Genomic DNA, 26,684 nt, shown 5'->3' on the forward strand with positions numbered 1-26,684 from the left:
CTAGTAACTTAAAATAAGGAAGATAGACTTTTGAATAGTTCACTCTAAGACCAGTTGAAAAGGAAGAGCCCTTCATAGGAAGCACCTGATGTTAGCAAAACACGTAGAAATATCATGGGGAGCCGGGGAATGATTAAGAATGAACCAGAAAGGATTTACATAGAATGGGTAAAGCCGGTCGTAGCCTTCCAAAAATATTCTACAGGCCGGGAATTGTTGGCAAGGTGAAATGAAACTGAATTACGAGATGTCTTGCTTCCAATTTGTTCTGACCCACTGACCGACTCTGACCAAGAGAACACTAGTTCAGACCCCACTTGAACTTTTGAGAAATGAACCCATTGAAATGCCTGATTATAGAACATTTTGTTGAAATTCTGTACATGCAGCTTCAGTGTTAAAATAATCTAGAGGAGCATGTATCTTTTTGAGCTAACATTTTTGTTTTTGTTTTTTGTTTTTCAGATATATACTCAGGAGTGAAATTGTTGGGTCATATAGTAGTTCTATTTTCAGTTCCCTGACATGCACCCCAATGTCCCTAGCAACATTATTATAATTACCAAGATATAGAAGCAACCTAAGTGTCCAAGGATAGGTGAATGGATAAAGAAAATGCGATACCCATGTTATATATTAATACAAGGGAACACTACTCAACTATAAAATTTGTGTGTGTGTTTTTTTTGTTTTTTTTTGTTTTTTTTTTTGCGATCTAAGCAGCATGGATGGACTTGCAGGACTTTATGCTAAGTAAAGTAAGTCAGACAGAGAAAGACAAATATTCTATCGTATCCCTTATATGCATAATCTAAAAAAAAAATACAACAAACTAGTGAATATGTAATAACAATGAAGTAGATCCACAGATACAAACTAGTGGTTGCCGGAGGGTAGAGAGCAAGGGGGTGGTAATACAGAGTGAGAGAGACCAAGAGGTACAAACTGTTGGGTATAAAAGAAGCTCCAAGGATGCACTGCCCAACATGGGGAATGTAGCCAATGTTTTATAATAACTATGTGTGTGCGTGTGTGTGTGCTACATTTCTTCAGGCGTGTCCGACTCAGCAACACTGTGGACTCTAACTGCCAGGCGCCTCTGTCCGTGGGATTCTCCCGGCAAGAATGCTGGAGTGGGAGGCCATGCCCTCTTCCAGGGGATCTTCCTGACCCAGGGATCGAACCCACTTCTTCTATGTCTCCTGTATTGGCAGGTGGGTTCTTTACCACTAGCGCCACCTGGGAAGCCCTATAGTAACTATAAAAGGAATATAACCTTTAAGGGCTCTAGGGGTGCACCTCTAACTTATGTAATATTGCCCATCAACTATAATTCAATAGAAATACTATAAAAAAGAAAGTAGCCTAGGAGGGAACAAAGACATTAACACATCTAAATAAATTTTGCTGAGCTGTGTTCTAGGTGTGTTGAAAAAAACAATTTACCACCAGGAAAAAAAAAAAAAAAAAGTCATTACCAGTCCATCCTGAAAATCCTCAGGACTCAGCTACACATGGCACATGTGTGGCGATCACAGTGTAGTATTATGCAAGCTGATCTGTGTATGATCTCTGTCTCAATAACAGAATAGCTGTCTTTGTGAGGTTCTGATTTCCAAAATTACCCCCCACACAGACCTGAACGTCATTCAGAAAACGGCTTAGCATCTTCAAAATTGCTTTCACAGAAACAGATGGCAATAATAAATAAATCTGCATATCAAACACTTACTGATAAAACTATAAGCCAGATAGGAAAATTAAAATCTAAGCCAAATAGACATATTTAAAAACATTCATAGGTTCCCAAATGCAGTAAAAAAAAAAAAAAAAACACTCCTCTCAACAGAGGTGACTCTTTTTTTTAACATGTGTTAACATGTTAACATCTACTAGTTTCTTGGGTTTTGGCTGTGCTGGGACTTCACTGCTGCGCACAGACCTTCTCCAGCTGCTGCAAGTGGGTGCACCTCTCTGGTTGAGTGCAGGCTTCTCCTGTTGCAGAGTGCAGGCTCTAGGTTGCATGGACTCAGTAGTTGCCACTCTCGGGCTCTAGAGTACTAGTTCAGTAGTTACGGAGCATGAGCTTAGTTGTCCGTGGGATCTTCCTGGACCAGGGATTGAACCTGTGTCCCCTGCGTTGGCAGGCATAGTCTTAACCACTGAGCCACCGGGGAAGACCAGAACTGACTCCTAAACCCTCATCTGTAGTTGAGATCTCTTTCCTAGTCTCAACTCCCACCCCAGCCTCCACATCCAACCGTTGGTAGAAATAGCCGCCTGGGGTACCATTAGAACCTCAGGGCTAGAACCAGTATCATCAGTATCCTTCCCTTTCTCCACCTCTCTATATCTATCCATGTTTCTGGAGTGGGATTTACTTGTTCTGGTTCATGGAACTTTCTTCTGGACCAAGGAAACAAGCTCAGTGATTAAAGCAGGAAGTCAGGACAAGTAAAGCATTTTTTATTCATATTTGAATCCCTAGTTTGTGACTAAGTTGATGATCAATCATTTCAGCTCAGTTCAGTCACTCAGTTGTGTCCAACTCTTTGTGGCCCCATGAAATGCAGCACGCCAGGTTTCCCTGTCCATCACTAACACCCAAAGCTTGCTCAAACTAATGTCCATCAAATGGGTAATGCCATCCAACCATCTCATCCTCTGTCATCCCCTCTCCTCCTGCATTCAATCTTTCTCATTATCACAGTCTGTTCCAATGAGTCAGTTCTTCGCATCAGGTGGCCAAAATATTGGAGCTTCAGCTTCAGCATCAGTCCTTCCAATGAATATTCAGAACTGATTTCCTTTAGAATGGATTGGTTTGATCTCCCTGCAGTCCAAGTGACTCTCAAGAATCTTCTCCAACACCACAGTTCAAAAGGATCAATTCTTTGGCACTCAGCTTTCTTTATGGTCCAATTCTCATACACATACATGACTATTGGAAAAAACATAGCTTTGACCAGATGAACTTTTGTCAGCAAAGTAATGTCTCTACTTTTTAATATGCTGTCTAGGTCTTTTTATTTCATGTCTTTTAATTTCATGGCTGCAGTCACCATCTGCAGTGATTTTGGAGCTCCTCAAAATAAAGTCTGTCACTGTTTCCACGGTCTCCCCATCTATTTGCTATGAAGTGATGGGACTAGATGCCATGATCTTGGCTTTTTGAATGCTGAGTTATAAGCCAACTTTTTCACTCTCCTCTTTCAATTTCATCAAGAGGCTGTTTAGTTCCTGTTCACTTTCTGCCATAAGGGTGGTGTCATCTGCATATCTGAGGTTACTGATCTTTCTCCTGGCAATCTTGATTCCAGTTTGTGCTTCATCCAGCCTGGCATTCCACATGATGTACTCTGCATATAAGTTAAATAATCAGAGTGACAATATACAACCTTGACATACTCCTTTCCTGATTTGGAATCAGCCCATTGTTCCATGTCTGGTTCTAATTATTGCTTCTTGACCTACATACAGATTTCTCAGGAGGCAGGTCAGGTGGTCTGGTATTCCCATCTCTTGAAGAATTTTCCCGAGTTTGTTGTGATTCACACAGTCAAAGGCTTTGGCATAGTCAATAAAGCAGAAGTAGATACTTTTCTGGAACTTTCTTGCTTTTTCTATGATCCAACGGATGTTGGCAATTTGATCCTAAAAGATGACGCTGTGAAAGTGCTGCACTCAATATGCCAGCAAATTTGGGAAACTCAGCAGTGGGCACAGGACTGGAAAAGGTCAGTTTTCATTCCAATCCCAAAGAAAGGCAATGATGATCAATAAATACTTTATAAACAGTAAGTGAACTTTATAGTGAAAATCTCTGGGCTTTCCTGGTGGCTCAGTGGTATGGAATCTGCCTGCCAATGCAGCAGACACAGGTTCGATCCCTGATCCGGGAAGATCGCACGTGCCGTGGAGCAACGAAGCCCAAGCACCACAACCACAGCCCATGCGCTGCAGCGACTGAAGCCATCAAGCCCTAGAGCCCATGCTCTGCAACAAAAGAAGCCTGTGAGCACGACTAGAGAGTAGCCCCAGCTCTCCACAACTAGAAAAGCCAGTGCAGCAGCAGAGACCCAGCACAACCAAAAGTAAAAGTAAATAAATAATTTATTTTAAAAAAAGAGAGAAAATCTTTGAAGCATAGGCAACTTTCAAAGATAGGCCAAAAACGTAGAATACTAAGACAAAAAAAAAAAGTCTATTTAAAGAAATTTGAAGAAATAACTTGTACCTGTTTAATAGTAAACAAGGGCTTCCCAGGTGGCATTAGTTATAAAGAAACCCCTGCCGATGCAGGAGACATAAGCAACGTGGGTTCGATCCCTGGGTCAGGAAGATCCCCTGGAAAAGGGCATGGCAACCCACTCCAGTATTCTTGCCTGGAGAATCCCAGGCACAGAGGAGCCTGGGGGACTACAGTCCATTGGGCTGCAAAAAGTCGGACAGGACTGAAGTGGCTTAGCAATATTAAACAGTTAGGGAATGCCTCTAAGATCCAGCAGCAACAGGCAATAATTATTTGTGTAGTGACTTCATAAATTAACTCACTTGTCAAAAGCTGTAGTTTTTATATTTTACACTTTAAGCCAATAATCAGATGACTAACATGTAAGACTTCCTGAAATTTGTTAATCACTTACTTCTAAGCAATAGAAAGTGTGAGATAGTCTATAGCGATCAGAAGAACTGGGGCTTTGAAATCTGTAAAACTTGGTCACATATCTTGGTTCTGAATCTTGTATGACATTGGGAAAGCTCTTTATCTTAAGTTCAGTTCAGTCGCTCAATCATGTCCGACTCTGGGACCCCATGGACTGCAGCACTCCAGGCCTCCCTGTCCATCACCAACTCCCGGAGTTTACTCAAACTCATGTCCATTCAGTCGGTTATGCCATCCAACCATCTCATACTCTGTCATCCCCTTCTCCTCCTGCCTTATCTTCCTAAACCATAATTTCTTCTTCAATAAGTGGGAGTAGTTACTCTCATCTTGCACGTCTTCATTTCATCTCAATGTCAGAATTGTGCATGGAGACTGACACGCCAAACACAAGAGCAATGGAGCAGAAACGGAGTTCAGGCTGGGAGACCTTAAATAGAAGATTTATAAACCTCCTGCAAGGGCTCTCCTATACCAGAATCAGAATCTCTAGGAGGTAAGCCTTCGTTACCTCAGTTCCTTGAGTTAATCCGATGCACATCCACCAAACATGTGAGGTCCCCTGCCTGCGGGGAGGACAGTCATATATACGTTTGAGTCTTCTCTGCTATTTAAAGCGCTTTCAAACATGTTCACTTTATCCAGTTTTTATAAGGCAGGGAGTTAATGGTGTGAATCTGCGCAAACTCCAGGAGATAATGAAGGACAAGGAAGGCTGGTGTGCTTAGTCCATGGGGTTGCAAAGAGTAGGACTTGACTGAGTGACTGAACAACAAGAAGGACTTATGCACCCATTCATTTGCTTACTGGGCTTCCCTGGTAGCTCAGCTGGTAAAGAAACCACATGCAATGCGGGAGACCTGGATTCGACGCCCAGGTCGGAAAGATCCCCTTCAGGAGGGCATGGTAGCCCACTCCAGTATTCTTGCCTAGAGAATCCTCATGGACTGAGGTGCCTGGCAGGGTATAGTCCATGGCATCACAAAGATTTGGACTGAGCGATGAAGCACATTCAATTATGAAACCACAGGGATTGTCAGGCACTGTGTCCGCTGATGAGGGTAGAATGGGAAATGAGACCGGACATCCCTTGGCCATGAAGCGTGCAGTTCGTGTAACAGGACTCACTCAAACATTAACTTGAATAAATCTAAAATTACAGCGTGCTACATGCTAGGGAGTAGACACATGTCACTATGGCATAGTCATTCCTGGTCGTACTGGCAGAGAAATGAGCAGAGAGGTCAACGGACACCTTAAAGCAGCCTCATCAGTTGTGACCGGAAACAGTCAAATGCTGGATTTCCTTTCTGATGAGCATCCTACTATGAGGGAAGCTCTTCTTATGAAACCCTGGCTTCCGCGTGTGCAGATGACAGAGCAGCAAGTCCCCCAGAGATTCAGAGCCATGGGCTGGCCTTGAACTGCTGAGATCTAGGAGTTCCAGGATAGAAGCAGAGACCCCATGGTTGCCCCGAGACAGAGCTTCAAAGCTTCGTCAGGGCTGAGATGAGAGATAAACACAGAGAGCGGCCGGCTGGCCTCCCACAGAACAACCAGACGGTGTTCTCAAACACCCTCTCTTACTGTGGGGAGATTCGCCCTCTGTGAGAAATTTCTGAGGATACAAATGGGAGCTTACCATTGTACACATCCTTAGACCCAGAAATTCCCCTTCTAGGAACTAAATTTTCAAGCATATGCTCAAAAAAATAAAACACTTTTATTATCTTATGTTAAAAGGTTAAGAAATCAGAAAGTTAAATGTCTAATAGTGAGCGTTTAAATAAATAAGTATGGTCTAGCCATAAACTGGAGAGTGTGCAGCCATTTAAAAAAAGAAATAAGGTGTTTTGAGACATGACAAGCTCACTGCATGAGAATAAATGGAAAAAAGTATATTGCTTGGTGCGGATTTAGATCAACACGAGCACAACAGTTCTGTGTGTGTCTCTTGCAGATATGTACAGGGAATACAAACAGATACTAATAGTGAGCAACTCTGCATTTTTGTTTTATTTCATCCTCTGTTCCCTTCCTCCCCTGAGAACATGCATCTATAAGAAGAAGCGGGGAAAAGCCAGGCGTTTGTAAATAGAACAGAGTTTCTTCTGAAGAACCATGTATCTTCTGGCTGACCCAAAGTCTCAGGGACCAAAACCAGCACAGCAAGAAGCTTCTCAAAGAACAGTGGCATCCGTGAAACTGTGCGTACGTGCAAAGTCGCTTCAGTTGACTCTTTGTGACCCTAGGGACTGTAGCCCACCAGGCTCCTCTGTCCATGGGATTCTCCAGGCAAGAATACTGGAGTGGGTTGCCACTTCCTCCTCCAGGGGATCTTCAGGGCCCAGGGATCGAACCAGCATCTCTTAGGTCTCCTGCATTGACAGGCAGGCTTCTTATCACTAGCACCACTGGGAAGCCCAGCAATGAAATTAACCAGGACTAATTTTCGCATGTGAGAAGGGAGTCAGAATGGCAGAGTAACAAGATGTCTTTGAAAAAAGAGGGCATTTCTTTCAGAAACCCAGCCACCACACCCACAGATCATTAGGCTATTTTAAACTTCTGAAAAATCTTATTTAGTTTTGGCACAAAGTGGTCATAATAATTCAGGCATGTTTGTTAGGGTAGAATAAATCTGATCCTTAAACAACGCCTGGACTTAAGCCAGGATTTCTTTAAAGACTTCTGTCTCTCTCCATCTTTTCATTTGAAGTAGCTCACTGCTGTCCTGCATACCCTCTTAATTGGGAGAGTTGGATTGCAAAGATAGGCTAGCTACATTCTCTTGTATGAAGCCGATGTGGGGTAGCATGACATCACAAAACACAACTTGAGATCCCAGATTCATCAAAGAAGTCTCTCTGGGAGCCCTCGGGTGGCGACAGGTTGACAAGGCAGTGTCTTTGCTCGCGGTCGCCTAATGGAGTGACGTAGTTCAGTTCATATTGCGTCTCTGAGCCCCCTGCATCCGGAGGGGAGACACACAGCTTGCCCTTCCAGCTGGTGGCCATCTGCCTAAGTGACAAGTGCCAGATGGGGAGAAGAGACTGAAATGGGGATCAAACATTAAGTAAAAGAGGATTTCTTGGAAAGCAGCCTTGACATCGATTATTCATATGACATTCTAATGTCTTGGAAGTTTCCATCTGAAATATTTGCGTAGGAATAAAAAGAAGACAGATACATCCCTGGATGAGGGTGTCTAGCTGTGCTAGACATGAAATGATTTGTGCTTCCTTCAGAGAACACGCTGAACTGATTTATCAATGCACTCATTCCATTCAAACTTCCAACTCAGATCAAAGATTCAATAGTTGTTTATTTTTTTTTAATCTCCCTCCCCACCGCCCACAGAGGAGGGAGCACATTGACTCTCCCCTAATCTCATTCCCAGTTACTGTTTGTGGCTGAATTCCCCAAAGCTAGTCTCAAATGGACCTCTCACCTGTGGATCGTCTAATGCTGGGGATTGAGGGGTGAGCCAAGGAAAGAATGAAAAATGACGAGAGCAGGGAGAGAATGGGAGATCCCCCGCCTTCCTCTCAATTTCATCAGAAACCTAAAACTGCTCACATGGTAAAGAGATAAATTCTGTTAAAACTGATGGGGGCTGCCTCACTTTCGTCACCAATTTTCAGGTCATAATTGGGAAGAAAAGTAGGTCATGGAAGGGACCAGAGTAAATAAAAATAGTCTCTTTGCTAACTTTTGCTGATCTCATTTGGAATTGTAAGAAAAAAGGTAGTTTTTACTCTACATCATCACACTTTTCTTTGTGATGTTAGATTTTGACATGTAGGACAAAGTTGTAAACGCAAATAGCATTTAACTAAAAAGAATTGAAATAATGGACTTCCTTGGTGGTTCAGCGGTTAAGAATCCGCCTGCCAATGCAGGACATGCAAGTTTGATCCCTGGGTCGGGAAGATCCCCTGGAGAAGGAAATGGCAACCCATTCCGTATTCTGGCCTGGGAAATCCCATGGGCAGAGAAGCCCAGTGGGCTACAGTCCATGGGGTCACAAAAGAGTTGGACACAACATAATGACTAAACAACAACTAACAACAGTTGAAATCATAACGGAGACCACATTCACAATTTCTAAGAAAAATAGTAAATAATAGAAAAAAAAAAAAAGTCGAGGAGGCAACCACTGAAGTTATGTTAGAGAAATGTAAATTTTGGACAGAAATATAAAAAGTCATTTTTTCATTACCATCCATCTTCCTAAGCAAACCCAGATCAAACATGTTACATGAACACAGACTTGAAAGTGGAGTTAAGAACAGAAGTCAGAGCTAAAGAATTTAATTGACAACCATGGATGCTCTTTGATTATCTTTGTCTTTGTCAAAGACTTTGTCAAAGTCTTCTTTGATTATCAGAAAGCGAGCAAGGGAGCTGCTTCTTGCCAGACCCTAGCAAATGCATTTCCGACTTGAAAGGTTATCTCTGGGACAAGTGCATCGGGAGCTTTTTGCTCTTCAGCTGTTGTCTCTACTGTGATGTCCGCTGATTCAGTGGTTTGCAGACATGGTTTTCGTTTACTCCCCTTTGAGTCCATTACTCCCATTTGGGTCTATCCAAACACAGGCTTTATCTAAGGCAGCAGTGCAGAGGTGCAAATCCCTAATGAAAACTGACACTTCCAAATCCTCCAATTTGACTTTTGACAATCCTCCAACACTTTTCTGAAGTGTTCGATTTGGTTTCAACATAATTGCTAAAAGAAGCTGTAAAATATTTTCATATATTTCCATTTTTATAATTTATGCCTGTGGCTCACTTTTCATTTGTTTTATAGCTTCTTGTCTTTTCTAGTGTTTTTATGGTGGAAGTGCACATGAGCACCAAGTTGATATAATGCAATCTGTTTTTGTGAAGCTTTTTTTTTTTTTTCTTTTTTCGAGGAGCTACATCCAAACATTAGCATTCATCTAAGTTTTAAATTCTGCCATGAAAAAGGAAGTTCAGTTTTGACTCAATGTTCAATTGTCAGGTTTACTTCTAAGAAAATAACAGATACCAGAATGACCTGGAAATCTCTTACAGTTCCCACTGAAATGTACTTATCCATTGCTTATCACACAAAATATACTGGATTGAAAGTATATATAGATGTCGATGTATCACTGCAAAGTTAAGAAATAAGAACAAAAAAATAGGCAAGAGTCATTTTATAGATGGCTAGCTTGTCTGATGTACATCAATATGAGTGGACAGAGGTCAGACGGCATTGTCTATTAAACAGTCGTTCTCTGCAGCTGTGGACACAGACAAATTCTGTGTGTTCTACAGCAAGAGGATGAAAGGATGAAATGATGACGTCATCCCCATGGAGCTTTCTTTTTTCCCTCGGAGTCCAGTTGTTTTACAATGCTGTGTTATTTTCTGCTGTACCACAAAGAGAAGAGTTGGTTAGATGGCATCACCGACTCAATAGACATGAGTTTGAGCAAACTCCAGGAGACAGTGAAGGACAGGGAAGCCTGGTGTGCTGCCGTCCAACAGAATCAGATAGGACTTAGCAACTGAACAGCAACGTACATATGTACCCCCCATCCCACCCTGCTAGGTCATCACAGCTGAGCTCCCGGTGCTGCAGCCGGTTCCCTCCAGCCAGCTGGTTTACACGTGGTGGTGTACGTATATATACATGTCAGCCCCGATCCCCCAGTCCACCCTATCCCCTCCTCCCCAGCCCCCATCCACACGTCCATGCTCTACCCCTGTATCTCTGAGAGCCCTGAGAACAGGTTCATCTGTACCATTTTCTATATTCCACATACATGCGTTAATATATGCGATTTGTTTTTCTCTTTCTGACTTACTGAGATGGATAAATTAAAAAACCCGCAACGGGTCTGACAGCTTCCAAGACCTCAAAGCAACACACTTCCAAGGCGGTTAACCAAAAAGCATTGAACGTTGATGCACTTGTCTTTCTTTGCTTGATATGCTCTTGGGCCTCTTGTTTTTCCTTCCTACCTTTGGAGGAGGGAGACATTTTCACACACACACACACACACACACACACACACACACACACACACAGGATTCACACGGAAAATACACACTGGGGTGCAATTGCTTGAGTTGCCACTCAGTTTGACCTCGCAGATACTAGAGACTCGCATGGACTCCGAGCGTCAACATTAGCAGGCCTTACCTCACTCGGCATCACCTGGGTGACGTTGTTTGGTCAATCTCCTTGTGGCATGTCACATTTCTCAAGTGCTGCACGTTAGAGTAATATTTCCTATTTTGTAGCCAGAAAATTCTGTCAGGAATATTTTCAGGTTTCTGGTGGATCTTCTGATGCCAAAACTAGCTTTTATTTCAGATGGTGGCTGCTCCAAATTCCTGGGGGATGTAGATAATACAGTACTTTCAGTCTTTGGACTATTTCTTCCAGGTTTTGCAAAGATAGCTATGGTTTTGAAGCTGCCCCCATTTCTGAATTCTTCCCACAGTGCTGAGAAACACAGTCTTGGGTTTCAGAAAAGCCCAAGCATTCACAATACCTGATTTAGAGTCTTTATTCTGCCACTTTCTTACCTAGATGATTTGAATCAAGATACCACACTTTCCCAGTCTCAGTTTCCTTATCTGAGGAAGGGTGATTCCATGAGATAATTCATGTAAAGTGCCTAGAACAATGTCTGGATCATTAAATCCTCCTTAATAATAATATTAATAACCACCCAACCATAAACCCTATCATCAAGGTCTCTCCGACAGCTTATATGAATGTCTTATAAAGTACGATTAGTATTCAGGGAGGGCAAAGATAGAAGATGCTGTCTGGTTAGCTTCCCTCCTACACATCTATAGAATAATCTGGGAGTGAAGCTGATAATACCAAACAATTAACCATGGCAGGTGCAACATAAAGGTCCTTTTAAGATACGGCAAAAAACTAAGAATCTTCTCATCCTCTGTAAAAACACTATGCAGTTCCAGCGGTGCCCAATTAAATTTCATCACCAAATAAACATATGTAAAACAGGAGAGCTAGTCAATTTATCAATGTTGGTCAATAGTCAGGTAATGCTCCCTACCCTCATTAACTCTTGGCACAGTAAAATTTGCAATGAAACCACCCTTCTAAATGTCTCAAATTCCCACCCCACCCTCACAGTAGTACAGAAAGCCTTTCAGCACCGATCATGGCAAGCTTCCAGCTTCTCTTTCTTATATTCTTTCTCCCAACCATTATCACACTTGGAATGCCATGATAGAGAACCAGTTCCACTTAAAGAGTTTGTATTTAATTACGTAATAGCTCAGGTATAAGCCACTGGAGGAAGTACAGAAGCAAAATACCTTGATTTAAACGTGGGTTATGCAAAAATGCTAATATACAGGAACCCACATACCAAACTGTTGATAAAATAGAGATAAACACGTAATGCTTAAAACTCTATACCAAAATATACGAGCACAATTGAGATTGACAAATAACCCAGAAAGGCTGGGTATAGTGTTCTCTCTGTGGCTCCATGTACAAAGAGCTCGCTGTCGTTGCTTAGTCACTTGGTCGTGTCCAGCTCTTCTGAGACCCCAGAGACTTCAGCCCACCAGGCTCCTCTGTCCATGGGATCTCCCAGGCAAGTATTCTGGAGTGGGCTGCCATTTCCATTACAGGGAATCTTCCAGAGGGAACAAACTTGCGTCTCCTTCATTGCAGGTGGGTTTTGTACCATTGAGCCAACTGGGAAGTCCCAAAGAGCTCATATAAATCAGTAAAAAGAAAAAAAAAAAAATTCATAGGAAGAAAAGGACCAGAAAACAAAAAATTTTTAAAAAGCCATTCTGTTAGAAAAATGAGAAGCACAAAGGCCAATAAGTAGATCATAAGTAGGCTTTAAAAAATCCCAATATTAAGTCAAAATAATAAAATAGTGTTTATCTAACAGATACAATGTAATTAAAAGTATTGACTAGTATTATTAAGGGTGCGAGGAAAAAGACCTACATAAATTGCACGACCTTTTGAACAATCATAGCATTTAAACAAATTTTTAATCATACAACTTATAAATTAGAAAGTTTCTTAAGATGTACAAGGATGTTCAGGATGTTAATTATAATCTTAGAAAACTCAAGGCAATATTAAGTCTATAATTAAGCAACTTGTTTAAAAAAGTGCAGCCATGAACACTGGTGATGCAAAATATATTTATTAAAAATATAAAATAAACTGTCATTGTTAATAGAAAATGAAATTACAAGATCAGGACTTATATATGGTTAAAAAAATACTTATAATAATGAATGCCAAAGATGTGATTATTTTAGGATCAGGAAATTTGGAATAATATTTTTAAAATAATATTTTATGTTGCTTACATTTTACTATGAATGTGTGCTATTTTAAGATGAACAAAGTTAAAGTTAGTTTTATTCTGAAACAAAGTTGTACTTCTTCCGTGGGAACTGTTGTAATCCTCCAAAAGTTTGAGTTACTTGCACCTAGAATTTTCAGAGGAAAAAAATTGTTCCTGGCTTAGATTTTTGCAACACGGACTTCTCTTGGATTGCAGTTTGAGTTTGGCAAAGTTGAGTTTAAGGATCGTGACGAAATGTGAAAGGTGAAGAAAAAGTGGCTCAGAGTGAGACCAGCTCTGAGTCAGGGTGGAACAGCAGAAATGGGGGCGTGGGGGTGGTCCCCAAGGGCAGTTGCATCCCATAACCACGGCCCGTCTGGACAAGGGGGAAGCTCAGAAGGAAAGCAAGGGAAGAAAGCCAAGAGTGAACAAACTCCATGCTCCAGACTCGTTTAATTTCGGTTCAGAATCGTGTTTTGAGCTCACGTGACATCTCCACTTAGGGTGCCGACTGTGCCGTCTGAACCGCAGCCTCCCGCGTGCATCCTTCACGCTCTGATGTACTGCTTTACCTCCGACGCCTCACACCGGGAACCCCGCGGTCACGCCCTTCCGCGTCTCCTCAGCCCGCAGCCTGACACACAGCCCTGTTCACGCCAGAGGAAGAAGATCCCCCAGTTCTGTCCGTCTCTCTCATCCCTGCTCTTTTCCCAGTCTGACTGCATCGACAATAACCGGGACATTCTTCCTTCGTGACGCAGCTGCGGCAGCAGCCATCCGCCTGACCCCGCCTTCATGACGATGCACGCCGACGGTGTGACCATGACTTCCACGCTGGGAAAGCAGAGCACGATTATGCTTGGCTGTGATAGGCAGAGGCCCATCTGGGACGGTCCGGCAGCGATCACTGGGAGCGAGGGCCACACAGCAAGAGGGAATCATTTTCTGTCCCAGTCAAGCTCAAAGTCACAATGTGCCACGTGCTGCTTTTCATCTGCCGCTCTTTTCTAGTTCAAGTAATTCTAAACGGTGGTTGGCCAGGCACTGCTGTTGACATAGCTATGGCAATTTTTTAATATTCTTCCTAGGTTTGACTTTTTTCCTCATATTTATTATTTTACAATAATACAGAATTGGTAGATGCAGGTTCAACCTTATTGCATGAAAAGAATTCCTATGTCCTAAACATGTGTGTACACATCTTATTCTTATAAAAAATCAACAAAATGTATTTCTGGATTCTGCCATACATCATTTATAATTTAGCTCAAATTGTCCTAAGATCAGAATGGCATGCAGATAAGGAAATTATCCAACTCAGAATTAAAGGCACTTGTTTACTTGTTTTGCTTTTCAACAATTAAAACCAACCTCTCATTTCATATTCACTTTGGATGGGCGGAGAAAGGAAAGGTGAGAAGATATTTTTTATATTTATGTTTTTCTTTTTGAGGATTAGGTTATATTGTATTTACATCTCTCTTTATGTCCTTGTTTTTTTTTTTAATATTTATTTTTCTATTTGGCTCGATTGGGTCTTAGTTGTGGCACATGGGCTTGGTTGCCCTGCTACTTGTGGGATATTTCCCAACCAGCCATCGAACCTGTGTCCCCTGCATTGAAAGGTGGATTCTTAACCATTACACTGCCAGGGAAGTTCTAAGATAAATATTTATTGCATATTTTTAGTGGGTGAGTATCCACTTGGACATCATATGCACATTCTTCAAGTACTCCAATATCACTGCAAAATAAGAATTCGTATTCATATCCTAAAGATAGTGAAACTCAGGCTCAAAGAGGATAAAAATTAGGTGTTCTAGTAGAACATCCATGTACCCTCTTGAAATGTGCTGTCCAATAGCAGCAACACACAGAAGTCCATGACCTCGGGCTTTTTCTCACAAGAAACATAGATTCACCATCTTTCTCTACTCTTTGCACGCTCCTGAATTAAAATTACAAAATGCATTCACATTAAAAAGTCTTACAGCTTTTTAATGCTGTAATGATAGATCAGCCCAATTTATTTTTGAGAGAAAGAAAATCTGCATCCTATAGCTCAGAAGAGTCGGTTCCAGGCAGGGCAATGGATGATGGTCTGACAGTTTCACTGGAGGTTAGAAGGGACAGCTGTGTTCCACGTAAATTTGCTGACCTTTCTGAACTCTCCATCAACAAGATTTTCTCATCCTCCCATTATTGCTGTCCGACAATTAATCAACAGCTGTTGAAACATTATAAGCATGCTTGTAATTTGGGGTAAAATTAATGATTGTCTATCTATTAAAATGCTGAGGGAGGCTGTGTTTTCTAGCCCCAGTGTGAACTTGCTGATTTATTCTCCAAATCAATTACCCTCCTGAACTCCCCTGCCTCCTGCCTGTTGGCTAAGAACACCGCACAGCCCACAATCCCCCAAAGAAAGCCCGTGACAGACACAAGACTGGGTGTGCTTGCCTGATCCCGGGCTTCCCTGGACCACAGAAACCTGTTCTCCAAGCAAAGAAAAACGCACTTAGAAGGAGTGGCACTCCTGTTTTTCTTGCATCCTAGTTCTGAGAGTAAATTTTTAGAAATAATGGTCATATCAAAACACCGTATCATGAATACTATAAAATCAAGCACTTGAACAGTAAAGAGTAAGTCCTGTATGTTATATGAAAACAGAACAAAGCTGATGGAAGCACTTTTCATGGGCCAGTCTTCCCTGGCTAGTATTTCAGTGTTTCAGGCTTTACTTTATCTCTGGACCTCTTGTGGAGAAGGAAATGGCAACCCACTCCAGGATTCTTGCCTGGAGATTCCCATGGGCAGAGGAGCCTGGCGGGTTACAGTCCATGGGGTCTGAAAGAGTCGGACATGGCTGAAGCAACACACGCATCGACCTAGGACTTGAGCACTTCCAAATGTCCAGCAGAGACTTGATTCCAGCGAAGTGGGTGTCTCACCAGCGGCGGTGGACTAAGGCCAGTAGTGGTGGACTAAGTTCAGTGTTGATGGACTAAGTTCAATCAGGTCAAGCTTTGGGACCCTGCTTTGCTCCCCAACGCTTTTGACCCAATTTGATTTATCCACTGGGTCGGGAAGAGAAACGCCTACCCTCTGCGCCATCAGGCTCATTTTAGGAAAAGTCCTGGACTGTCTCAGACAATTGGTAGTGTTGCTTTGTACCTTTTCACAGGCATGCCAAGTCATAGTCATTAAGGAATAACACGAGTCCTTAAACTTGAACTTGGAAAAACAGGCTTGGGGCAGAGAGACAGATATGAATCACCACTGTTCTGTCTGCACTGCTTCCCACACACTATTACACTGTCTTGCTTTTCGTTTGCTACACAAACCATATTTATTTATTTACTTTTCTATATAATACACATTTTAGAAAACTGGAATATAATTGCTTTACCGTTGCATGAGTCTCTGCTGTACCATGAAGTGACTCCCTGTATGGATACCTCTATCCCCTCCCTCCTGGGTCTCCCTCCCACCCCAGCACCGTCCCACCCCCCAGGTCATCACAGAGCCCTGAGCTGGGCCCCCCCGTGCTATGCAGTAGGTCCCTACTAGCTGTCTATTTTACGGGGCTTCCCTGGTAGCTCAGCTGGTAAAGAACCCACCTGCAGAGCAGGAGACCCCAGTTCGATATCTATTCATACATGCGTGTGTGCCAAGTCACTTCAGTCGTGTCCAACTCTTTGGGAGCCCGTGGACTGTAGCTTGCCAGGCTCCTCTATCCGTGGGATTCTCTGGGCATTTTACACACGGCAGTGTATATATGTCATTGCACCTCTCCTAGCTCATCCCACTCTCTCCTTCCCCACCTCCACGTCCACACGTCCATTTTCTACATCTGTTTCTCTATTCTTGCCTTGGAAATAGGTTCATCTGTACCATTTTTCTAGAAGTTGCAGGATACTAAATTCATGCATAACTATCTCTTGCATTCCTTATACACTAGCAATGAGAGAGCAGAAAGAAAAATTAAGGAAACAGTCTCATTTACCATCACAACAAAAAGAATAAAATACCTAGGGATGCCTAGGAGGCAAAAGACCAGCACTACGACTGCTGTTGCTTAGTCACTCACTTGTGTCTGACTCTTTGCGACCCCATGGACTATAGCCCACCAGGCTCCTCTCTCCTTGGGATTCTCCAGGCAAGAATACTGGAGTGGGTTGCCATTTCTTGCCAGGGGATCTTCCTGACCCAAGGATCAAACTTGCATCTCCGGTGTCTCCTGTGCTAGCAGGCATGTTCTTTTCCACTGAGCCGCCAGGGAAGCACTATTACTTGGTATTGAATCAAGTAACTGCAAATATTCGGTTGCCACATTTCCAGCCAAATAGCTTCTGCGTATGCACACTTCAAATCACTTACCCAGATAATTACCCACAAGGTGACTCTCAATGGAATTACTACTGTTCAGACAACATCAGCTCTCCTGCCCACCTAAGCTATCAGCTTAGGCCATTTCGCCTGTTTGTATTTTGCATATAAGAAGAAAAAATGTTGAAAAAAATACCAGCATCAGAATTTGTTTGCAAAAATAGAAGTAGCCTTTGCTATGAGGATAGGAAACACATAATTCAGAGTGAATAAAGATTTTAATTATATAATGTGCTATAGATTTCCATTCTCTGCTATGTACATGAAACGCTCAGGTTCTCAGTCTGAGTAGTCTTGCCTTACCTTTCTTCAAAGCACAGTAACAGGAGCTCTCATGGTGGTCCAATGGTTAAGACTTTGCCTTCTGATGCAGGGCGGTGTGGGTTCAATGCCTACTCTGGGAGCTAACATCCCATATGCCTTGTGGCCAAAAAATCAAAACATGAAATAGAAGTAATGTTGTAACAAATACAATAAAGACTTTAAAAATGGTCCACATCAAATAAAAACTTCAAAAGGTATAGTAACAAAATATTTCTGTCTTCCACAAGGAAGTAATATTTTTTCTATAAACTACATCTAATATATTAGTAATAATGGCATGCCACTTTAAACAAATTACAAACCAATGTTAGTGTTCTTACCAATGGTACACCAAACAATAACTCCCTGCAGACCAATTTGCATACAAAATGTAACATTTACAGCCAAGTTGCAATTAGCACTTTATTATGGAACCCTCTGATTGTAATATACTGCAAACAACTTATACTTGCTACAAGGAGTTCCATTTATTAAAAATTACACTATTATATTTGCCATTACAACAAACCAACCTGCATTCAATTACTAACCAACTCAAAGACCAAGAGTCATTGTTTATACTTAAGGAGTGGGAAAATACAGGGCATCACCCCCTCCTTCATATGACCGTGGAAAGCAAACAAGATGGATATGGCTGAGCAATTTTGTATTTAAATTGCAATTATAGTGATACCACAGTCATGCACAAACCCCAGTATAAATAAAATCCTATACCAAAATCGCAAGCATGGAGAAATAAATTTGACTCGCCACAATCAAAAAGGCACAGGTCAAGAATATCATTTGCCTTTCAAGGTATGTCACTGTGCTGTGTGCTCAGTGATGTCAAACTCTCCGTGACCCTTTGGACCATAGCCCGCCAGGCTCCTCTGTCCACAGCATTTCCCAGGCAAGAGTGCTGGAGTGGGCTGCCATGTCCTCCTCCAGGGGATCGTCCCAATCCAGGGATTGAGCCCAAGTCTCCTGTGTCTCCTGCATTGCAGGTGGATTCTTTACCTGTGAGCCGCTGGGGAAGCCCATTCAAAGTACAGGCTTTACTAATTATTAATTTTGGATATGTTGAATTTCCTCCAAAGCATTTACAAAACCAGACTGTAAATAAGGCCACCATATTGATGAACTTGTTTGTAGAGCAGGAAGAGAGATGCAGAGGCGTAGAGAAGGGACTTGTGGACCCAGCAGGAGGAGGGGAGAAGGGGATACACTGCGAGAGAAGCACTGACATATGAATGCCACCGTGGGTGAAATAGATGGCTTAGTGGAAGCTGATGTTCAGCACGGAGCGCTCAGCTCAGCGCTGGTGATGACCTAGGAGGGTGGGAGGGAAGCTCAAGAGGGAGTGCTATCCGTATACTTACAGCTGATTCATGCTGTTATACGGCAGAAACCAACATAAAGTTGTAAAGCACTTACACTCCAATGAAAAAATTAAAAAAAAAAACAATGTCACCAGTATTTCCACTATTTAAAGATTAAAGTCAGAGTGCCTGATTTTTCTCACTACTCTCCCAAGATTCATTTTTTTGGGGGGGTATTCTCCATTTTAAGCAGTGGAAGATCAGATCTTAATGGTAACTCACAAATTCTTCATTCTGGTTTTTTAAAAAAACTAGATTTCTTAAATGTTCGAATTTGCTTCTTATGAAAGAGAGCTTTGAGTTTTATAAGCACTCATTTGTTGCCTAAAATGGCAATTATACCCTTCAAATTAACTTTAGGTTAATTATTTTTTATGCTTCACCTCCATATAAAAAAATAAACTGAAGTGGAATCGTTTACATTTATGGTTTGGTTTATATAATAAAGTGACAGAGCAGTTTGATTTATTAAGATATTCCAAACAGTGAGAAAAGCCACAGAGATGGTTGCATAAACTGATGTACACATCCATCTCGTGTGCGTGCACACATACATACACACACGCTCACACATTTCATTTGAATGAATCTCAGAGACGACATCGCACGTGCAAACCAAAATTCCGTTCAACAATGATCTCAGAGTCTTTAAGCATCTATTAACAATCAATGTTCCATTCTTCTTTCTCCTCTTTGCAGTTTGCCTTTTTATGCGAGAAAGAATGACACAGTCCCCCAATCTTTCTTATTCTTCCCCAGCATAATTTTCCCCCCATTTCAAATATTATTAGTCAATACGTGAGTAAGCGGTGGCGGATGAGAGATACCCTGCAATGGCAAATTCTATAGAAGCTGGAGCCAGATTCTGTTCTGAGAGAACCACTAAGATTTATAGCTGCCATCAGCCCAAGAAACAGAGCCTGCGCAGGAGGGAAAAGGCTCCCTGGTCATGATTTTATGGTGACCATAACGCTGCGAACAGGAGTGATGGCTTCCTGTGAGGAACGTTAACACCGACTTTAAAGTATGTTCTCTGCTTTCTTGCGGGTTTGGGTCACGACCTTAGGCAAGTCATCGAAATGCTTTGTGACTCAACTTCTCAGATGCTCAATTGGCAGAAATCCCATCTGACATCTTCCTAATAGCCATGCAATGAATATTACAGAGAAAATGTGAGTAAAGACATGCTGGATTCCAGAGTCAAGAGAATGACGTTTCTACCCCGTGTTAGCACACACTTACTAGGATGAAATGGACGGATGCCAGCTTATCTAACAAGACTTGGGAAATGAGGCAAATTCAACTTCCCAAGTGAAAGGAAACCTTGTTTTTTGGGGTTTTGTTTTTTTCATTAACCCAAGTTCTAAGGTAGTCCCTTACTGTTCAAAGTCATATTAATCTAACAATCTCAAAGTGAGGAGTTCAGTCTTGTCCAACTCTTTGCAAGCCCATGGACTGTAGCCCACCAGGCTCCTCTGTCCATGGGATTTCCCAGGCAAGAATACTGGAGTGGGTTGCCATTTCCTTCTCCAGGGGATCTTCCCAACCCAGAAATCGAACCTGAGTCTCCTGAGTCTCCTGGCATCAGCAGGCAGGTAGATTCTTTATCACTAGCGCCACCTGGGAAGTCCCATTTATTCACCAGAGGTCAATTCTATATGAATAAAATAGTGTGAAAATTATCACTTAAAAAATCTTTTATGGAGCTCTCCTAATTATCAAAATGTCAGAAATTCAAGATTTTTCCTTAGAGATGGTTCTTTTCTCCCTATTTTGTTGTTCACATTCACTGCAGCACAATAGAATGAGAAAAATGTGTGAGCACTCAGCTCATCACACTATGGCCATTGGTATCCAGCTGAAAAATTGGTGGCCAAGTCATCTCAGAATTCTCCCAGGCGCTTTCTGATTCCCTGGGGTGCCTGAAGCTCTTAATAAGATACTGTCTTCACCCAAGCTATGCCTTCCTCAATAGAAAAGTGGAGGAAATCTTTGTACAAAACTAGATTCTCAATTGACTTTGTCACTGGTAGTCATCAAAAATAGTTCTGGTTTGATTAAACTTATAACTTTTACACAGCAAATGAAACCATAAACAAAACAAAAAACAAACTATGGACTGGGAGAAAACATTTGCAAATGATGCGGCTGACAAGGGCTTAATTTCCAAAATATACAAAGAGCTCATGCAATTTAATCTCAAGAAAGCAAACAATCCAATCAAAAAATGGGCAGAAGACCTAAATAGACATTTCTCCAAAGAAGACATACTGATGGCCCACATGCACGTGGAAAGATGCTCCATGTTACTAATTACTGGAGAAATGGCAATCAAAACAGTGAGGGACCCCCTCACACCAGTCAGAATGGCCATCATCAAAATGTCCACAAATAAGAAACACCAGAGAGGGTGTGGAGAAAAGGGAATCCTTCTACACCGTTAGTGAGAATGTAAATTGGTACAGCTGCTTTGAAGAACAGTATAGATGCTCCACAAAAAGCTAAAAACAGAGCTACCATATGATCCAGCAGTCCCACTCCTGGGCATATATCTGAAAAAAACAAAAGCTCTAATTTGTAAAGACATATGCACACCTATGTTTATAGCAGCACTATTCCCAAGAGCCAAGATAGGGAAGCAACCTAAGCATCCATCAGCAGATGAAGGGATAAAGAAGACACACACACACACATACACACACACACACTCTGGATTATTACTCAGCTGCATAAAAAGAAAAAATAATGCTACTTGCAGCCACAAGGATGGACCTAGGGGTTAACACACTAAGTGAAGTCAGTCAACACAAAACATATATTTTATGGCATCACTTTTATGTGAATCAAAAAATTACACAAATGAACTTATTTATAAAACAGAAATATAAATATAATATATAAATATATATCATATAAATACATAATTATTTATAATTATATAATTATATATTATATTTTATTTCTATTATATTAATATTAATATTAATATATTTATAATTATATTATATAAATTATATGTATAATATAAAAACAGCAATATAAATATAATATATATTATATAAATAATTATAATCATTTATAATTATATAATTAATTATATTATTTTTATTTATATTATATTATATATTAATATCAATATATAATTATTAATAATTATATTATATAAATTATATATAATATAAAAATAGAAATATAAAACAGACTCACACACATAAAGCACATTTATTGTTACCAAAGGAGAAACAGGAGGGGGCGGGATTAATTAGGAGTATAGGATTAACTATAGGATAAGTATAGGATTAACCATCAGTATAGGATTAACTATACTGATACACTATAACTATATAGATACACACGACTGTACATAAAATAGATAACAAGGACCTACTACATAGCACAGAGAAGTATATTCAATATCTTGCATTGTTCAGTCACTAAATCATTTCCAACTCTTTGCAACCCCATGGACTGTAGCACACCAGGCTTCCCTGTCCTTCACTGAGAGTTTGCTCAAACTCATGTGCATTGAGTCAATGGTACCATCCAACCATCTCATCCTCTGTCACCTGCTTCTCTTCCTGCCCTCAATCTCTCCCAGCATCAGTCTTTTCCAATGAGTCAACTCTTCACATCAGATGGCCAAAGTATCGGAGCTTCAGGCTCAGCATCAGTCCCTCCAATGAATTTCCAGGATTGATTTCCTTTAGGATTAACTGGTTTGATCTCCTTGCACTCCAAGTGACTCTCAGGAATTTTCTCCAGCACCGTAGTTTGAAAGCATCAATTCTTTGGTGCTCAACCTTCTTAATGGTCCAGATCTCACATCCATACATTACTGGAAAAACCATAGCTTTGACTATTCAGACCTTTGTCAGCAAAGTGATGTCTCTGCTTTTTAATACATTGTCTAGGTTTGCCATAGCTTTTCTTCCAAAGAGCAAAACTTTATTCCAAGTAATTCTATAGTTTTCATTCTTTGCAACTCCAAAGATCTGATGCTGGGTTACCAATATGAGTGGAAATCCCAAGTAGTAGATTATAAGCACATTCTCTTTCTGCTTTTACACATTTTCCAAATTTTCAGGAGTGCACATACTAGATTTACAATGTTTAAAATAAACCTTATCTTTAAAAAGGTGAATACTTGTTTGCATAAGCTGGGGTTTTCATTCCAAACCACATTAATAACATTTTGCTTCATTTTAGCAAAAATACAGCTAAGAAAAAATATGTACATATATATATACATATATTTCTATTAAGAAACTGAGTTTATTCAGTAAAGTAAACTCAGGAGACGTTTAATTTACAATAAGAATTAAATTATAATTTCATAGCGAATGTTGACAATTTTAAGAAAGAGAATGGTTAAGGGCAAATATAAAATGTCATAAATGCAAACTTCTCACAAATAGGAATGTCTTCATCAGGAATGAGAGAAAGCCCAGAGCCCGTAGAAGCTCTCAAGTTCATCTGCAAGAGTGGACAAGCAGCCCGAATTCCCAGCTCACGTTGCCCCCCATGAGCAATTCAGGAAGAGCTTTATATCACCGTGTCAATTTGTGTGCAAGTGTGTACGTTTGGTCTGCATTATAGCCAATGTATGGAACCAGATTATTTTTCTCTTCTGTGACTGATCTCTTCTTTGGCTTGGTTCAAAGGACATTACTCACTTCTGCCAACAAAGCCATTCTTCCAGCAACAGATGTTATGTCATAAAGAGAGACTTATGCATGCTGGTATAAATAACAAAGGTGTTAGCTGGAATTAAAGGGAGACATTTCCTGTTTATATATATCTCTCTTCAGTGATTATGGAGGGAGGGTAAAAATCCGCTATAAATAAATTTTATATAAACAACATGCTTAAGAAACATTGGAAAGTTTGACGGAGAAAGAAAATGTATCTGCAAATTAATGACTGTTTTGTTCACCCTGCATCGAGTTTACATGACGGCTGCACATACACAGAGTCTGAGTTCTTCATTAATCACCAGCTCTGAATTAGATCCCCACTGGAAGAGCGCACATGTGCTTCTGGGTGTCGTTTTTATAAACACCAAGATGCCTTAACACCCTCCTGTGTTTTAGAATCAGTTATTGCTTCCAAACCTTCCCCTGGAACCACCAGTCCCAGATGGGAGGAGACGGTCTGCCCCTGGCTCGCCACCCAGGATACGCCTCTGCTGGCCAACTAAAGGCAGGTCAGCCCGCTGCACGAAGGACGGTATTCACTCAGCAGCTGCTGGAAGCTCAGCTTCCCCAACACCTGCTCCCTGACACTTCTAGAAGGTTATAGGGAAGCTCAATGGCCAACAGCTGTAGGACCACCGGCTCTAGAATAACAATTTGGCTATGAATCCTCAGGGAGCCCTACAGAGATTCTGGGGATGACATGGAAAACCAGACTTGCCCATTTTTCACAGGTCTTCTTTCCAAACTGTTTCCCCAGCTATTGGGAAGTAGCAGAAGAGAGCAATGTAGTCTTAAAAAAAAAAAAATGCATGAGTTCTACGACTTCAAATTTTAGCTCTTCCCCGTGTGTGTGTGTGTGTGTGTGTGTTTGTGTGTGTGTGTGTGTGTGTGAGCCTGTGCAAGATTCCCGGCTTGCTTATGCCTCTATTTCCCCTCTTATGTTTCAGTTTTGATGATAACAACCCTATGGGGCAGGAACCATGGGCACTTAATGCATGAAAACTTGTAAAGGACTTGGAAAAGAGTCTAGCGTGGAGTTTTTATTAAGCCAAAAATAAATAAATAAGGAGAGTTCGTTAGGTCAACACCACTCTCATGCATGTTCCTTAATTTTCAAACATGAGGATAATACTATTCCTCCTATTTTCTGATGATCTGAGGCGTAAGAGGGTAATCCAACTGTCTTTCAAAAACCAACAGGCCCCAAGTTTTCTATATTGAGACTGAAACTGAACAGTGAAAGTGAATGTCACTTAGTCATGTCTGACTTTTTGTGACCCCATGGACTATACAGTCCATGGAATTCTCCAGGCCAGAATACTGGAGTGGGTAGCCTTTCCCTTCTCCAGAGGAATCTTCCCAACCAGGGATCAAACCCAGGTCTCCCACATTGCAGGAGGATTCTTTACCAGCTGAGCCACAGGGAAGCCCAAGAATACTGGATTGGGTAGCCTATCCCTTCTGCAAGGGATCTTCCCAACCCAGGAATTGAACCAGGCTCTCTTGTACTGCAGGCGGATTCTTTACCAACTGAGCCATCCTATAACCCTTATTAAATAAAACTTAATAAATGCTCAGAACTACCCCCAAGCTACTACTGGAAATATTCACCAAGATCATTGCTTATGCATTTATATGCTTCCTCACTCCAAAATGGATTTCAGGAGGCTGATAAGAAGAATATCCAATAGTAAATAGATAAAGAAGAAGGAAATACTTGTCATTTCCAGATCTCACAGACACCCTGAAATCCATCCTAGTGGCCCATGACTACTCTCCGCTACAAACTCCTTTGGTGTCATATTACCAAGAAAGAAAAGAGAAATCTTTAAGGAGGAAAGTCATTAATATGATTTACTTTAATTGTGGGAACAATGTAACTGCTTTTAAAGACTGATCCCCTACACAAACGTAAGTAAGGAGGATATCCATTAAAAACTAGAATATGAAGGAGGAAAAAAAAAGTTGATACACATCTGGAATACAACCATCAATTCTGAGCAAGCAAAATTCAGAGGAACGCATGTAAATATGTGTACATTTATCACTGATTCTATGGACATGAGTTTGAGCAATCTCCAGGAGCTGGTAATGGACAGGGAAGCCTGGCGTGCTGCAGTCCATGGGGTCGCAAAGAGTTGGACACAACTGAGCAAATGAACTGAACTGATAAGCATTTATCTGTATCTTCACTTATCATCTATCGACTGATCTTTATACTGATACATTTCTATGTATAAGACTCAGAAACTGGCATCATTGGAGAAAATCTAAATCTTTGTTGTGTAGGAAACAAAGAAGTAAAGAACCTAAAAATTATATTCTTGGAGAGAAGACTGTAGGGGTTAAAAAAGTTTAAAGGAGAGAAAAAAAATAATAAACATTTATTCTGTTCTCCATGATTGTTTAAACCAGAAAGTGCAGGTGGAAGGTGAAAAGGCAGAACAATATAAAGAAGTCACAATTGTGAAAATGGGAAACGACTATGGCTGGAGCCCAAAGAACAAAAATTCTTAGCTGACTGGGAAGTTGAAACTGATGACTTTTTAACTTCCTTATAAATTCTCAAATTCTGATTCACATTTTTTCTTTCCTATCACTCAAGGTTTAAAATCAGAAAACCAAAACTGGCAAACCAGAGAACAAAAATAAAACATTGATTAAACCAATGAGAAGTTTTTATTGCGCTGCTGGTGGTGGTGGTGGTTTAGTCTCTAAGTCCAATTCTTGCAACCCGTGGACTGGGAACCCACCAGGCTCCTCTGTCCATGGGATTCTCCAGGCAAGAATACTGGAGTGGGTTGCCATGTCCCTCTCCAGGGGATCTTTCCGACCCAGGAATTGAATCCAGGTCTCTTGCATTGCAGGCAGCTTCTTTACCCTCTGAACTACCAGGGAAGCCCTTTTATTGTGCTAC

General features: G+C 41.1%; 1 long non-coding RNA gene across 1 annotated transcript; it reads right to left on the minus strand.

Annotated features, from left to right (window-relative positions):
• Positions 1 to 8,758: 8,758 nt before the first annotated feature.
• LOC133049528 (uncharacterized) lies at positions 8,759 to 17,843 on the minus strand. Its single transcript, XR_009691351.1, has 3 exons — positions 17,695 to 17,843; positions 10,842 to 11,035; positions 8,759 to 10,066 (listed from the first exon to the last, which is right to left on the minus strand). It is a non-coding gene; the product is annotated as an uncharacterized LOC133049528 (long non-coding RNA).
• Between the last annotated feature and the right edge of the window lie 8,841 nt (positions 17,844 to 26,684).

The sequence above is a fragment of the Dama dama genome, chromosome 30 (assembly GCF_033118175.1).
Source record: "Dama dama isolate Ldn47 chromosome 30, ASM3311817v1, whole genome shotgun sequence".
NCBI classification, from domain to species: Eukaryota; Metazoa; Chordata; class Mammalia; order Artiodactyla; family Cervidae; genus Dama; species Dama dama.